We start from the raw sequence: 12,704 nt of genomic DNA, 5'->3' as shown, positions 1-12,704 counted from the left end.
TTGTTTTGGGAGTTCGAAATGGCTTGCCAAAGCGAAATTTCTGGAAAAGTTCATTCCGGATTGCAAAACACCTTCGTACTAACATTGGTCTGTGACGATTACATCACAGGAGGTGTGCAGTAAGGCTCTGCCTTCTTTCTCGTGGAACTCTTCTCTGGGATCATTTCATCTGCGAGTCTTTGGAGGTGAGATGTCCGTGCAGTGGAGAGCTGCTTTATAGTAGCAAATTAAGTTTTGCTTTTGATGAAATGAGACACTGACACTGTTTTTCATATCTAATACTGCTGCTTACTTTTAAGCAATATATTGAATAAGGTGCCAAGTAAATACACATGACGTGAATTCACGGGAGTACTAATTTACAGAGCTCGTGCAAGCATACCCATGTTGCTATGAACAGATGCTTTTATAAAAAAATGCTTGCTGTTCTCTCCATTTTTGTTGTGTTAATTTTGTTACTGAGAGGAAAGTGCGCAGCACATATTTACATATTCATATAAATGTTGCTTTCATCAGAGTGGGCGATGTCGGGATTCTTCACTAATGTCGGACACATTCACTTTCCAGGTGCCGGACACTGAAAAGCCATACACACAAAGAGGATTGCTTTCAAGAGTGAACAGCCTATTCATTCCCCTTGGATTCCTGGCACCAATCACAATTCAGGGCTGTCTTTTCTTAAGAGAACTCTCATTGCAGACACAAGACTGGGACACACCACTACCTGAGAACATACATGAAGAGTGGACTTGGTGGTGTTATTCACTGCAAGACTTGAGAAGTCTGAACATTCCATGCATGTATGTATCCATTCATCTTTCTGAAGCCAAACACAGTGAAATATGTGTCTTCCCGAATGCCTCCACGAAGGCTATCCAGCTGTAACATACTTGAGAGCCTCCAATCAGAAAGGCAACTCAGAGGTTGGTTTTATCCTTGGCAAAGCAAAATTGGCTCCAAAGCCTGATCTCTCTGTACCTAGGCTAGAATTATATGCTGCAGTCCTAGCTGCTGAACTGAATGAACTAATTACAGAGAAGATTAATCTAAAACTGGACAGAATATGGTTCTACACAAATAGTAAAGTAGTGTTAGGCTACACCTATAATAACTCCAGATGGTTCCATGTATATGTGAGCAACAGAGTGCATTGCATCAGACAATCTACTCAATCTGAACTATGTTTCCTCTGAACAAAATACTGTCAATCATGGCTCTCATTCTGTCACATTTGCCAAGCTTGAGGCCACAACCTGGCTCACAGGACCTTAATTTTTGCACTATCCATCAGAGCAGCTTTTTGATAGCCCAAACTCATACAACCTTATTAACCCAGAGGAAGATGTTGAAGCTCACTCAGAGATTAAAGATGTCTCTACCCACATCAAATTGGAACAATTAGGTACCAAAAGATTTTAACAATTCTCAGACTGGACAACAGTCGTCAGAGCCATTGCCCATTGTTTCACTAAACCAAGTGATGCTAGTCATTGCACTGGTTGACATTTGTGATCAAAGGGCTTATCTGTAAATGATCTTCTGAAAGCAGAAGAAATAATAATCAAGAGCATACAACATGAAGTATACCATGGGGAGCTGAAATGCATCACTTCCACAGGTGAAATTCCGTCACTAAGTCCACTTTTAAAGTTGAATCGAATCATCAACACCAATGGTCTGCTAAGAGTTGGTGAACGCTTTAGACAAGCAGAGCTAGGAGATAAAGAAACAAGTCCCCTCATCATCCCAGCTCACAATCACATCTCAGTCCTACTGGTCAGACATTTTCATGAACGTGTGCAGCATCAGGGCAGACATCTGACTGAGGACAGCATAAGCTCTAATGGCTTTTGAATGATTGGGTATTGACGGCAGTTTGTAAGTGTTTTGCCTTGTTTTCTCATTAGACTACAGAGCGGATCTTCGTTGCTAGGAAACTTTGTTTCATTTACTGTTTTTTTTTTTACTGTGTTATTTACTGTGGGAGGTGATCACACAGCACACAAGGGGTGGCCAAGCTAATAGCGAGAGGTGGGCAGTGTTGTTCACTTGCATGTGTACCGGAGGAGTTCACATTGAGGTGACTCAATGACTTCCTCAAGTTTCATTAATGCTCCCAGAAGATTATTTTCTATTAGAGGTCCTGCCAAGCAGCTGCACTCTGACTGTGGGATGAATTTTGTTGGTGCCTCTAGAGCAGGACTGGGCAACTTCGGTCCTGGGGGGCCACTGACCTGCAGAGGTTAGCTTCAACCCTAATCAAATACACCTGCCTGTAGCTTTCTAGTGATCTTGAAGACATTGATTAGCTTGTTCAGGTGTGTTTGATTAAGGTTGGAGCTAAACTCTGCAGGACAGTGGCCCTCCAGGACCGAAGTTGCCCAGAGAGAATACTTCCTTGAGAAAAGATGCACCTGTGTCTTTAATGCATCACACTCTTCTCACATGGGTGGTGCCTGGGAAAGTATGATTGGAATAACGAGATAAAATCCTGTATTCAATGCTCCTGAAAGACAGGTACACACAGCTTACTCATGAAGGTGACAGCCATCATTAATTCACAGGCTCTAGTCCAGGCTCCACAAATCCCAAATTCCCTTTCATAGTAACACCATTTATGCTTCTGACACAAAAAACTGGTAATCTCCCAATTCCACAAAAAGATTTCTGGAAGAAAGACACGCTCCAATACCAGGGGAAACAGGTTCAAACCTTGTGAAGTGACATGTGGCCAAGTATGGTGACACATACTTGGAATTTGTGCTCTGCATTTAACCCATCCAAGTGCACACACACAGTAGTGAACACACACCCGGAGCAGTGGGCAGCCATATTGCTGCGGCATCCAGGGAGTAGTTGGGGGTTCGGTGCCTTGCTCAAGGGTCTCACATCAGTCATGGTATTGAGGGTGGAAGAGAGCACTGGTTATTCATTCCCCGCACTGACAATTCCTGCTGGACCTGAGACTTAAACCCACAACCTTTGGGTTAAAAGTCTGACTCTCTAACCATTAGGCCACAACTTAGCAGAAACATTCTGGAATAGGTAGAGGAAGGAGTATCTTGGAACTCTCCAGAGCCATTGTAAGTGCTTTTCACGAACATCCAAACATCAAAGAAGGTGAAACTGTTCTGCTCAAAGACAAACAAGTCAAAAGGAATGAGTGGCCAATGGGCATAATTGTGAAGGCTATTAATATATGTATAAATGGTCTAGTGAGGAAAGTGGAGGTGAAAACTGTTCAGCACGGGACAACAAAAATCTATCACAGACCCATATCCAAATTAGTATACCTCCTTTCTTCAGATCAGGCTATATAGTCCAGAAACTGTTAGTGTGAATGGTATCTTTGAGATACCAGGTGGGGAGTGTTCTGACTCAGGCTGTTTTAGCGTTTATGTTCTTTTGCAAGGAGATTGCCACATCATTTACTGACATAGCTTGTGCTGTTTACCTGAAGCCAGATAGTCCTGAGTAAAAGCAACCTCTTGAGTAGCAGATAACACATTTCATTGACAATGCACCACTAAAAGCAGAGGTTTCAGGTCAGACTCATTTGCTGGTGCAGCTTTGGCATTTACCTGCAGACTCTTCAAGACCGTCTGCTCTTTATCTAATTCAATTCTTAGCTGGACTAATCTCCTCAAAAACCGCTCAAGTGTCCTTGCTCCCTCCGACTTAGTCTTGCTGATTCATCCAGAGATGATGGTGATCTGCCTTTCTGAGAGGAGGAAGAAGGCCTCATTTAACATTAAAACTGCCATGTAACCTCATAAATGGCTGAATTCAAAGTTAACGGTGTCATGCTCTAATAAGCATAAAAATAATTAGCAGCACCCAAATATAATCTATAATAAACATGTTAAATAAATTTAACTTTAGATTTAAACTCACAATTGATTTCAATAAAGCTGAGTCATTTAGTGTTTCCTGCAGAATTGGACTACAGCAAGGTGATTTACAAATCAATTGAAATTACAAATACAAGTTCTTGTAGGAAGTTTTCTGATTTTTACTCATTTCTACGTTGGTCTTGTGGAAATTTCATTAAAAATGGCCTGAGGCAGAGAGTCATGCCTAATTACGTCACACAACACACATACAGATAATACTGATGTCACAATTTTAGCAGCTCAAGTACACCCTGTGTGGGACGATACATTTGAGAGATGAGACAGTTTCAGGTTAGCATATTTGTGCCTTTCCCCAAAGCCATACATTAGGATTCATCTGACAGGCGTTTTTGCATTTTGCATTTGAAATGCTATGCATGCGTGATAAAGGCCATGTTCATAACCTTGTATTTTCAACATATTCTGTTGCCATGGTGAGTGTATCGATTGGAGCAGGGCTTTGTTGCTGAATGCTGAGAGGTGTCATTTAAACCAATATTGTGAAGGACTGTCAGTCTGCAATAACAAAGAGATAGTGGGGCTTATTGGTGTTTTGCTGTCTTCTGAATGTCAATATCCAATTGAAAGGCTAAGCTTCAGCCCTGGCATTGATGCATTTCCATCTGTAAGAAAAAGCTGAATGGATCCTCAGCATTATTGGCTGTTATCAAGCTCATCCTATCATTTATTGATACACAGTGTTTTTCTGTACCATGAAGCTGCCTATACACAAAAGTAATATGTGTACATATATTAAAGTTCCATATATGTTCCACACATTCATATATATCCTAAAATCTGTCAATATATGTTGATATTGTATAAGAAAATGTAAAATATATAAAAAAAAGTATTACCAAAAAACATACAGATATTCGGTATATATATATTGTTTTAATAAAGTTGCACATATAAATAAAATATATAATGCTGACATATACAGTATGGTTGCTACATTTAATACCACATAAAAAAAAATCATCATATAGGTATTATTAACATGGACATATACAAATTTTACTATGGGGATTTTATTCATGTTAAACTTAAATATGTTAAATATCTTCCTCTACCTATAGAGAATATATAAATATGAAAATTATATATTGCCTTATAGGTAACATATTTAAATATTATCACAACAATATCACTCTTGATACAGGGCAATATATGTCATATATTACATTTCAGAAAAAGCGCTAGTCATAGAAGAAAAAAAAACATAAAATAATCTACAACAGACCTCACAAGTTTTAACTGAAAAAATCTCTACCCATTGTTTCTTAATAAAAATCAAATCAATAGCACAGCCACAGTGAAGCAGGCCGAACAAGAACAGCTGAACAGCTGTACTAGCCGCACATCCCGATCTGAGTCTGAAGATGTTTCACAGTTCTGACAATTTGTTTTGAGTTGAAATGAATAAATGTTACAAGATGTAACAAGATTATTTGGAGGCCAGTGTTGAATTTTCTTCTAAATATCATCTAGACCATTAGAGATGTCTTAGTTCTTCCTCCGCAGACCAAAGAAATGGCATCCACTTCAGCGAACGCTCCAGCCTGAACCCTGCAGAGCTGTGGGGAGGAACTTCTCTAATTCATTCAACTCCATTAGAGGCTCATCTCATTTATCCTGGTGACTGGTGCTGCTACGCCGGAGCACAAAGTTATCTCTCCATTTATTTCCATTAAAGTGCATTGAAGGATGAGATGCATGTTCATAGAAGGTAAATGTTTTTTACAAAATGAGAAATGTACGCATTTCAATTCCACAAGTGCAGCTTTAGAACCATAGTACAGAAGTTTGGGGATAAAATAGTGTTCATGTTTCATGAAACTAAAAAATATTCATAAAAATACCACATACTCTGAATTGAATTGAACGTTATATTTTTAATAATCATTTAGCAAGTTTTACTATGCCATTATGCAACCAGTTATAGCTAATTAGAATATAAATCCATGAACTAGGCCAGCACAGATCTCATTCTAAACAAACGCTTCATTGCTTGTCTTTATTTATTCCATCATTTGAAGTGCTGATTACATTAATGTCATCTACAGTATGACTGATTTTGATTTATTCCTAGCAATGTTTTGTAATAAAGAAAATGTACAACTCTAAAATCAGAGATGAGCACAACCATAACAATATATTTGAGAAATATGGCCATCACATCAACCTGCTTATGAAGCTTTGGTTATGTCAAGGATTATAAAAGTATTTAGCACAGATGGCAAAGAAAAACCCAGAGGAAGCAATTTCCTCATATTCACTCATATTTGTTTTTGTGAATCGTATGGCGCTCACTCAGATAAACCAGACTGGAGAATGTTCAAAGACAAAGTTGAGAGAAATAATGTTTAATCTATTAGCCCAATGTTTTAATAAAGATTTACTATTAAAAAAAAACAAACAACAACAACAACAACAAAAAAAAAACCTGTGAATATTACATGCAGTCAAAGGCAAAAGAGAATTAAACAATTTAAGACTTAATGGAAATTTGATATCTTTTAACTGTAATGTTCCTCTGGTAGACTGCTGTGTATTTGTTTTATTTTTTTGGTTGCCACCGAGTGTGAGGACGCAGGCAAGTCATTAATACATTTTTCTGTATACAACATGTTTGTTTTTGTTACATTTCAAAATATGTCATCTAAATAATATATAAAACTTTCATTCATTTCAGAAAGCGCAAAAATTACTAGAGCTGCTTGGCTCATTTTCATGGACAGTTGGTCATTTATACTTCAAAAGGCAGTTTGCTTTGAAAATAACTTGAGGCAATTTCAGCTGAATCCCCGACAGAAATTGAATCTGTGATGTCATTGTTCTCTAATAAATCTATGAAAAGTGAAAAACTAAAGCAAAATGCACTAAAGACTCATTAAACATTTGGAGGCATTTTATGCATTAAAGACTTTCTTTTCATCTTATTCCAAACCTGCCATAATTGAAGAATACTTTCTTTGTGAACCAATTAAGACATTCGCTTGTAAATATGTTCCTGTCAGTAAAGATATGTGAGATGCTGAGGGTTGAACACTGGGGTTGTTTATTATCTGCAAACAAGAAGCAATTATTCCGTCTTTGCTGTGAAGAAGTGACTTGGCCTTATGTTGGCCTGTGTGACAAGACATCAAATACAAAGTAAATTCATTTCTGTGTGTCAGTGCACAGAAAACCAGATGTAGCGGCAAACTTATTAGACAATCCTTAGTGATTAGCATGAAAAATTATTTGTGGATCAGAATGCTCCATTTTACAGTACTGAAATTAATTAGCGATGGCACACCTCTGTTCATCTGCACACAAACAGCTGCAAGCTCATATTGGTAATGAGAATCTGAACTGTAAAATACATACCCCCCTCCATCTATCTATCTCTCCATCTGTTATTTCTGTTCCCCATCATTGTTAACAATAAGGCCACCATCACCGTCACCCTCACAATCACTGTCAATGTCATCGCCAATGTCAGTGGCACTCATCATTGAATGCCTGTTTATTTTCAGTGCACTTTGTTTGCTAGTAAAAAAAAAGTGTTTACTAACAGGTCCATATTGCCAGACAGTTTCAGTATTTTCATGCTTAAAAAAACCACATACAGCCTGTTTGTCCACAATCTACCTGCAGTGACAAGGACAGCTGCCTGACTGCTTCACGTCACAGATATTTCATTCTGCTTCCTCTGGTTACTTACGATCATGGTAAACAAACAAACAAACAAATATAATTAATATAGGCTATATAATATAAAATTAAACTGCATAGTATAATTAATATAACAATTAACAATAACAATTAATATATAACAAAAACTTGGCTTAAAAAATTGACAAAAAAAAAAAAAGATTATTGGAGTATATTTTAGAAGAAAACACTATTTGCGTTTTTCTACTTTTAAATTTCATGATTAATTCAATACATTACTTGCCAATTCTTTGTAATTTCATTATTTAATATTTTAATTTACTATAAATTTTTGACTGAAAATTGTATATCGGCTGGATATTTAATTTTAAATTACATTTGCTGTCATCTAATGCTCACTTAATGTTAAAATTTTTAATAACACTAATATATTAATAACAAAAAAATAAATTTTTAGCAAATCTCAAAATTCAATGTGATTTTTTCACTTAGTCAGAAAAACTGATTTCCATTTTTCCATAATGTACATTTAGAATTTTACTATAATGGTTTAGTTTTTACTTGATAAGGCAAAATAGTAGAATTTTAAGAAAAGTCACAACATGAATATAATTACTGACTTCATTATTGGCCAGAATTTTATCTGATGTGTTTGCTCAATTAAAATGAGTATGGTAAGATATTACCAGTCCAAACTCATGAAAACAGCTCTGCAATTACCTCCCATTAATAAAATCAAATAGTTACCATCAACTGGCACCAAACATTAATATTTACATGTTGTTACAGAGCTGTACCAGCCAGCTAGCAATAAAATTAGCAAATAAACAGCCACGGCCATTCACCCTATGAATATTTAATTATTATTTATATAGCATATGGTCATTACTAATTTTCTCGTCTTAACTCTTTTTCATCTCGACGTGGATCTTGACTCAGGAGACAGGATAGGATGGAACAGTAAACAGCAGGAACTCCAGAGAACAATGACACTAATTAATAGTGAGCTGAGGAAGACTGATGGCAATGTTTTGAAATGCGACGCAGTTGAAAGTCACTCAGAGCTGTCTGTGTGCGGTTTGTGTCAACTCTGAGGGCGTTTCCAAAGACGTATGCCTTCAGCTCAAAACCATTAGCACTTCCTGTTGTTTGTCTATATCTGACCTGTATTAAGATTTTATAGTTTTACATGCCAAATAATGAATTATTTACTATATTCCTCCATCATGTTTTATGGTAGACAGGTAAAAATCTGTAAAAATCCCTATATATTTTTCAGGATGCAGGCAGGTTCCTTATCAGATAAACAAGAAGAGCAAACAGCAACTGTGGACTTTTTATCATCACATTAAAATGAGAGAGTCTATTAGTCATTAGCAAGGTAATTTCCTATGAAATTGTGAAAATGTATCCAAGACTGTGAAAGAGCAATAGAATGACTAAAACTCTTCCGGATCCTTATGTGCACACAAATGAAAAACAATATTATACATAGCTTATGTGTCTCTTTCTATCTCTCTATTCAAAATTCAAAGAACCTTATTAGCATAATAAACAGGGCTTTGCCATGCCAAAGCACTGATACACATAACACACATACAGAATAGTACAAACACACAGGTTTCAGGCTCTCTGCCTGTTTGTTTCCCTACAGTCTCTTAAGAAGATGGTTTGGTTTTGGGATGGTTTGTGTCGAGGAATCTGGGATCAGATACCTGTGAATCACAGAGCAGGAGTGTGCTGGTAGTGAGGGGGTGGGTCAAGAGAAGCTGTCAGCAGCCGGATGATAGATTGTTAGAGAAATCTGTAAAACGTACATCAGCTATGTCTGGGTGTGTGGTGCAAGGGTACCTGGCATGATCCGCTCTGACAGAGTCAGCTAGGTATATGATCCTGCTCCAGGCTAACAACAGCACAAATAAAGCACAGCTCATGTTTTGGCAAAAAATACACATCAGTGATTTACAGCTAATACTGCAGGGTTTTTATACTTTAATGAAAGGGTTTTCAAACTTTTTGATGCCAAGGATGCGCAAAACACTTTTTAATGTTGGCAAAGTAGGATCTAAATCGATGCAAGTTACCTGATGATTGCAACATACTGTAGGAGAATTAAAAAAGGCCATCTCCCTACATTTTTGCAAAACGTTCATAAACATACAATTTACTGCAGTTTCCAGCTGAAATGAACACTAGTTACAGTAAAACAGCAAGAACTTTTATTGCTTTTCACACAAATTATAATTACAGTTGCTGATTAATGCAGCCTTTGCATGATTCCACAATACTATGTTGTGACTTCAAAACATTTTACCACAGTGCATGATATGTGAACGAATACATTTTGATGTTTTGCATCACATAACCACCTCCACTTGCATGGGTTTTCTGATGTAGTAAACTTGCTCAGTTGCTCACAAGGTAAAGTATTGCACTTGCAATGTGGAGCACTCAGGTACGAGTTCTGTGACTCATTATCAAGTTACAACACTCAATAAAAGACATAGTTAAAATGGCATGGTTGGTTCAGTAAATGTTTTTTTTATCTAACGTTTGCTTTTGCTAACATTATCGGTAAGCTTTAGGCTAGGGTCATGGGACATTTTACTTGGAAAGGGCCACAAAACGTGTAAAAAGCAATGGAATATCATCACAGGCACATTTTATTCAATGTTATTCAATGAGTCTGGGTTAGATATCTGATCTGTGTTTGGTGTTGATGTGCCAAATCCTGTGATGTCATGTCCAAATGCATTAAGTTGCTGGAATTGGAGGGTTGGTGAAGACTGATGGTGATGCATCAAATGCAATGAAATGCAACACAGATGAAAGTCAATCCTGGATGTCTGTGTGTGATTCTCAAGGAAGGATTTGTGACAATATTTTACTCTCAGGCAGGAGTTTTCTAAAATTAAGGCATTTTTACAGAAAGAGTGGATGATATTGTAAAGACAATTTGTGCTTAAAATTGATTTGGTTTTATATTGTCTACTATATTTTTTACACATTATTATTATTTTTTAATTGACAGTGTATAATTTTTTTTGTTAAATATACAAGATATTGTTAGATATATAAACCTGAAGACAAACATTTTGTTCAAATATGTAGAGTGTTTTCACATTACTTTTGTCAGTCTGTTTATTCCCCACAGACTTCCTGGTACCCCATTGTGGCCCCCTGGGATCCCAGCTTGACTTTGGGTTGCAGGGTTGGTATTGACAGCATTGATATCTTGTATTGCATTATGAGAAATGAAAAAAATATATATATTGATAGAAGGATCAAACATAACAATGCAGTATTTAGATACACTGATATCAGATTGCATTGGCACATCCCAACTATATTTGAACTCCAATAGTATATAAGCGTTTAACTGAAAATGCATATAGTGTTAAGTTTGGGTTTGGATTTTTTTTTTCTAAACTCAAAGTGAAGACAATTCATTAGCATTCATTCAATCATCAAATCAGCCCAGGGAATGTACAGCCTACCATCTTGGTTCTTTTTATCAGACATGCTTCTTATCAGTAATAACTGTAAGCAATTTAACACTAGCAATGCAACTGACCGTGACAGGTAGTTTGAATGAGATTAGTGGAGAAAAGGTAGTATTTCTTGGCAGCATTTCTCTCTGCAAAAGTCGATAACAGCTGCACAGCCCATCCCAATGTAGCATCAGTTATCCACCATCTGTGAGAGCTGAACACATAAGAGAATTCACCATTTTTTCATTTTAACTAAATTGAGTTGCAACATCATGTCAAGCATGACCGATTCCATTAAAGTTGTCATATGATGCGATTTCAAATTTTCCTTTCTCTTTGGAGTGTTACAAGCTCTTGGTGAATAAAGAAGATCTGTGAAGTTGCAAAGACTAAAGTCTCAAATCCAAAGAGATATTCTTTATAAAAGTTGAGACTCATCCACGCCCCCCTGAAACGGCTCATTCTAACACGCCCCCACATCTCTACATCAGTATGTGGAAAGATTTGCATAACACCGCCCAGATGTTCACGCAAAGAAAGAAGGCGTACCTTTTATTCTCATTGTAGTATTGTTGTTGCTGCCGCCGCCATGTCATATAGATGCTGTGTGTTTCACTGTGAAAGCGAAACTACTTTGTTTGGCCTTCCAAAAGAGGACGATATCCGCTACGTCATGCCTGGGGCTGATCCGTACTGGTCGCTGAGAAAATACATCAACTTTGTACTGTGGATCGCAGAATGGGCTTTCACCTTGGATGATGCGGCGTCCAGCCCGGGGCCGTCACGTGGTTGCTGCACGCCTCAAGCATCCCGCCTCTGCTTACTCAAGCCGACCGCGGCTCACTCTAGGCCTCCGGCCTCTGCTCACTCAAGGCTGCGGAGTGTGACGCTGTTTCGTTGAGAAATCTAAACTACTTTGTTTTTGCCTTCCAAAAGAAGACACAACTAATAATCATGTTTATATCACGTTTATAATGGGTTTTATGTTTTTGTCTCGTTACTCCAGCCGGACAAGGCATCACAATATGTTAAGAGGCATAACATTTCTATCACACGCTTGAGGCATTCGGCCAATCACAACGCGCTGGATAGCTGGCCAATCACAGCACACCTCGATGAGCCTTGTGAAAATCGACGCGTTTCAGAAGGCAGGGCATAGAGGACAAACAATAATGTACAGTATGTGGAAAATAATGTGTTTTTTTAACCTTAAACTGCATAAACACATTTCATTACACCAAATACACAAAATAATATTCTTTTCAGCAGCATTATATGACCCCTTTAAGGAACGTCATTCTCTCTTAAATTTTACAGTCTAGTTTACAATAATAAACAACACTTACAACTAATGTAAACTATTCTATTAATTCAGTTCACAAAGAATTTTGCTCTGTACTTAATCTCTTCTCAATTCTTTTCAAAAGCAACTGCAAAATTAGTTCATTAAAATGCAAAATTGTTTTTCCTCAAGGTTGAATGTGTTGAAATACAAAGAGTATATAAAGTGCACAATGTAGTGTGCAGAGCCAATGACAAAATTAATCGTGCTTATTTCACCTGATTTTAAGAGAATTGATGGACGCAGCCTGTTTTTGGTTCTTCCTAAATGTTTTTTATCTGAGAATGACATCTTTCCATCTGATAAAGATTCAGAGAG

Source organism: Cyprinus carpio, chromosome A20, assembly GCF_018340385.1.
Source record: "Cyprinus carpio isolate SPL01 chromosome A20, ASM1834038v1, whole genome shotgun sequence".
Lineage (NCBI taxonomy): Eukaryota > Metazoa > Chordata > Actinopteri > Cypriniformes > Cyprinidae > Cyprinus > Cyprinus carpio.
The sequence above is the reverse complement of the archived record's forward strand: the minus strand, read 5'-3'. Positions refer to the sequence as shown.